The sequence below is a fragment of the Miscanthus floridulus genome, chromosome 3 (assembly GCF_019320115.1).
Source record: "Miscanthus floridulus cultivar M001 chromosome 3, ASM1932011v1, whole genome shotgun sequence".
Taxonomy (NCBI): domain Eukaryota; kingdom Viridiplantae; phylum Streptophyta; class Magnoliopsida; order Poales; family Poaceae; genus Miscanthus; species Miscanthus floridulus.
Window position 1 is genome coordinate 75,272,747 of NC_089582.1, and position 5,137 is coordinate 75,277,883.

The 5,137-nt window shown below is 43.2% G+C and overlaps 1 non-coding gene across 1 annotated transcript; it reads right to left on the reverse strand.

Annotated features, from left to right (window-relative positions):
- Positions 1-2,135: 2,135 nt before the first annotated feature.
- On the reverse strand, positions 2,136-2,240 carry LOC136547714 (small nucleolar RNA R71). Its single transcript, XR_010781677.1, has one exon. It is a non-coding gene; the product is annotated as a small nucleolar RNA R71 (small nucleolar RNA).
- Positions 2,241-5,137: the final 2,897 nt, after the last annotated feature.

Here is a 5,137-nt window from a genome sequence, read left to right on the forward strand (position 1 = left end):
ATCTCCATCACCACTTAACATGCCATGGTTGAGTTTAAACCCATTGCTTAACTGGTGACAAACACCTAGGGTGTTACATGGACCTATATGTCAGAATTAATCGTGCTTAATCATGGCATAAACAACTCTAGAAGGTTCCAGAGGACACCACACCACGGCGGGGGTGAGAGGCTACCAAGTAGGGCTGGTTGGCCCCACTTGCAGACCAGCTAGCCCCCTGGGTCCACCTGTTAGCCCCCCATTGCAACGTCAGTTCTCCACCGCCTCCTAGGTTGCATCTACGCTGTCCATTCAAGTCAGTTTGATCCGAGGGCTCAGGATTGACGCTCCGACCTATATATACTAGCCCCTACCACCCCTAAGGAATTAAGTCATTTGAGAAGATAGAAACCCTAATCATCCTCAGAGCTCCACCATATTCTAGGGCTAGCAAGCTAGGATAGGTCTAGAGGGAGTCAAGCTTCGCTTGGATTCCCGATCTTGTCAAGAGTGTGGCTTGGTATAGCTTTTGTACCCCCTCTCTTTTGTGTCTCTCATTACTTTTATATGTTTGCTACAATTGTTATGACATTGTTCCTCATATTAATCATGTTCCTAGTCATCATGTTCATCATTTACTTTGATTATATGATTAGTATAGCTAGATTATCATTATATTCAAACATAAGTTCGTATAGTGCTCGCTCTGATGTACATAGGGTGAGTGGTTGACATTGTGTAAGCGTGGTGCTTATACGTTGTTTACCTACGGATGCACCCTATATTCTAGGCCATGTGGTAGATCGTGGATGTGACACTCCCATTGAGTCCTTTGTAGTCCACTCCCCTAATATAGAACAAGTAGGATCTAGTTATGAAGGAAGACAAGCTCTGTTCTTAATCTTCCTTGGTAATATCCCTTATGTGTAGATATGAAGTTAATCTTAGCCATGATTACGAAGTGTAATTGCACTAATCAACTTATGCTTTGACTTGTAATTAAGAAAGACTTAGGAATTATTACTCTAATATTCTACTTAGCCATGCTAATGCTATAGAAAGGAGTACTCTAAGTGATCAATGATTAGTTATTATTTACCATTCATATATATTTATCACTTGACTTACCCCTAGCTTGAGTAGAAGTTGGTTGTGGTTAATCTCTCCATCATACATATGAGTTATCACTATATTTGAACTGTCAGTCCTTCTTTGTGGTAAAAATATAAATAACGATACCTGGAATACTCCCAGGTGAAGTGCTACAATGGTATATTATCTTTACGCTTGCAAATTCCTTTCATTTATATATTCTTTCTAGTCACATGAAATACTAAAGTACTTCTTTGTGTCATTCTAGAAGTGGCACTAGGTAGTACCAACAAGCATTTCTGGCATCATCACTAGGGATGACCACTTAGTAAAAGTGATGCTAAGGAATGTCATCAACATTAGGTGGCTACTAAAATAAGTGACAAGTTAATAAATACCAACAAGCATTTCTGATGCTGTTGCCGGAGAAGGTAGCTAGGCAACCATGGAATATTGATAAACTTTTACTTATCGATGTGATCGAGAAAACCATTTACCTCTGCTCAAGTATAGTTACCCTTATTTTGTCTACTTTCATATCTTATGCAGGGTCATGTATAACTGGTTTTGACCTTCTGACAAAGTACGTTGAAGATCCAGAAGCACTATTCGAAAGGACTAAAGCCAAACTCAAGAAAGTTTTAGCTTTAGAATCGGAAGACAACCAGATAAGGCAAAGCTTAACACTAGTTTTTTAAGCCATGGCTGACAAGACTCCCATGAGTTCTCTGCTCCAACTATGGCTAACATCCGTATTGGACCGGCGATCAATGTTGGAGACAATGGATTTGAGCTCAAGCCAGCTCTCATTAACATGGTGCAAGCTAGCTAGTTTTGTGGAAAGGCACATGAAGATGCAAGTGCTCATCACCAACACTTTCTGGAGATCTGCAGCACTTTCACCATCAAAGGAGTATCCAGAGACGCTATATTACTTCACCTCTTCCCATTCTCACTTTTGGGGAAGGCGAAGCAATGGTTCTACGCCAATAAAGATAGAAATACTACATGGGATAACTGCTCCACTGCCTTTCTAGCAAAGTTCTTTCCCATGGGCAAGACAAATGCTCTACGTGGGAGAATCTCAAGCTTCCAACAGCAATATGATATGTTCCTGAGGCATGGGAACGCTTGCAAGACTACATATCAGAATATCCTCATCATGGGATGGAGAATTGGCTACTCATGTAGACTTTCTACCATGAGTTGAGCAACAGTACTCATGAAAACATGGATGCTGCTGCTGGAGGTGCGTTCCTATCACTCACAATCCTAGGTGCAACAGCTCTCGTTTAGAAGATGGCCTCCAATCTAGGTTGGAATGAAGAACATCTTTAGACCCACAAGAGAGGTGGAGGTATGCATCAACTCAAGGAGGTAGACATGTTGTCTGCTAAGATGGACCTACTCATGAAGAAGCTCAAAGACCGAACTAATGATAAGCAAGAAGTCATCCACATTCATGATTCCTACATGACCTATGAAGAATGTGGCAACACTAGGCATTCAGGGAACAACTGTTCTGAAACCCAAGAGGATGTGAACTTCATCAACAACAACTATCGTCCTCAATAGAACCAAGGTTGGAATCAGCAACAAAGGCCAAACTATCAAGGTTATTACCAAGGTAACTATCAATGCAATAATTATAATAATTTCAATAATCAACCACCCTTAAGAGAGTTAATTTTTGGCCAAGCTAAAATTATGGAGGGTTTATCTAGAAAATTAGCTTCCAATGATAAAATCTTAGAAAACATAAAGAATAGAATGGATAATTTTTCCTCTGCCATTAAGAACCAGCATAGCTTTAATAAAATGATAGAATCACAAATAGCTTAGTTGTCGGCCGCTGTTCCTCCAATCGACAAAGGTAAGATTTCGGGGCAACCGGAAGATCTAGAAACTATAAATCTTGTTGATATTCACAATGCAGCTTACTACTACACAGAGCCATCAACAGGAAGGTGGATTGTTTATTCCTTGCCTGAGAAGAAGGGTGATATTGGAAGACATGTTATCCCCATCGCCATTGGGCCTCATATATTCAAAGAAGTTGTCTGTGACTTTAGAGCAAGTGTCAACATCATGCTTAAGGTAATTTATGATCAAATTAATGGAGATACTTTGTTGTACACAAATATGTGTTTGTAGCTTACAGATCAGTCACTTTGCTACCCCAAGGGAGTTCTTGAAGATGCCATTGCTCGAGTGGGACAATCATATGTACCCATAGATTTTGTGGTTTTGGAAATAGGTGGAGATGTAAGGGCACCCATTATCTTGGGCCAACCTTTCCTAAGCACTGCAAAAGCCATCATCTACATGGACAGTGCCAAGATTTGCTTTATAATCAAGGATAAAAAGGAGAAGTTTTCTTTCAAGAATCGTATACATCACTCTCCTAGTCATCCACAAATGGCATACCTGCCCAAAGAGACAATAGTGAGCAAGAAGAAGAACAGCAGGAGAAGAAGGAAGAACAAGGCTAGGCAGCCACAAGAAGAATTGGTTAACATGATCAACACACTTCGATCAAAGTACGACCACCTCCTCGCCTCACCATACCTTACCAAGAAGGATGGTCCAGGCATATCCATGATTGAGTGTACCATTGGACAAAGAATCTTCCCCAACACCTTCTATGACATTGGATCATGTGTCAACATAATGTCCAAGGTAACATATGAATACTTATTTGGTGATGAACCTCTGTTCCCTACATATATGCAATTGCAGATGGTGGACTAGTCAATTCAATTTCTAGAGGGAATAGCTAAAGATGTCATAGTAAGAATACATGATCAATATGCCCCTGCCGACTTCATGGTTCTAGACAAGGAGAAGAAGAAGACGATCACCAATCATCCTTGGAAGGCTGTTCCTTAACACCACAAATGCGATCATCTATGTCAGATCTGGACAAGTCCACTTCCAATTCCCTAAAGAAAGGTACGCTGTTATTTTAATAGTTATACCACTTATGAGCAGACAAAGAAGACCCGCTTTAGGAGATGTCGATCATCCCAATGTCGAAAGAATTAATCCCCAAGGAATGGATGGGAAGAAGATGAAGAATTTGTAAAAGATGAACCTACTCCGCCAAAATCAAGTCCACAAACAAAGCAAGTGTGGAAGGAAAAGTGTCAGATATCTATATCTGGGTATCTGAGACAAAGGATTAATGAGTGTCACATTGGCTCTTTTGATGATTACGGATGCAACTGCGGCCTCGTCTGACCCCTAGGGGGCCACGCATCATCCGACTCTGAGGATGAGGTTTCTGCCTCGACCGACCCTAAGGCGTGGGCTCTGACTTCGAGGATGAGGTTTTCGCCTCATCCGACCCCAAGGCATGGGCTCTAACTCGTCCAGTCCCACAGGGAGGGCTTCACCTCAGCCGACCCCCGAGGGTCAGATTCCTTCTCGCCCGGCCCCCAGGCCAAGATTTCTGCCTCGTCCATCCCCAAGGCATGGGCTCCGACTAGCCCAGTCCCATGGGGAGGGCTCCACCTTGTTCGACCCATGAGGATCAGATTCTGCCTCGCCCATCCCCTAGGGGTCGGATTTGCTACCGGACAAAAGCAGTGGCCCTGGGTGGGACCCGAACCATTTCAACCACTACGGCATGGAGGTGCACACCCGAGAGCACATCTTGGGCGGGTCTTGATGTGACTAGCGGTCACATCGGGCCATGATGGGAGATTCACATCGCCCATCGCGTCAATAGGCCAGCACTGTGCTGCCAACTCCCTGCCTGACCACCATCCAATGTTAGTCAACTAGCATTAGTTGACTGGCACTATACCACCAATCCCCCATATGGCTTCTATTAGGGGACCCTTTGACCATTCTGTTCGTTTAGATGGGATGAAAGACAAGAATAGCGCACGACGCTCGCATGTATGCTGTAGCGACCAACAGGACCTAGGTGTGACGCCGCTGCCACCATGATCTATAGGGTCAGTGGGACCCACACGAAGAGGAGGATGGCACACCCCCGAGAGCCTTATTTCTCTTTTCATTTTCCCATCTTCCCCTTGGGCTATAATCCCTACTTTCCCTT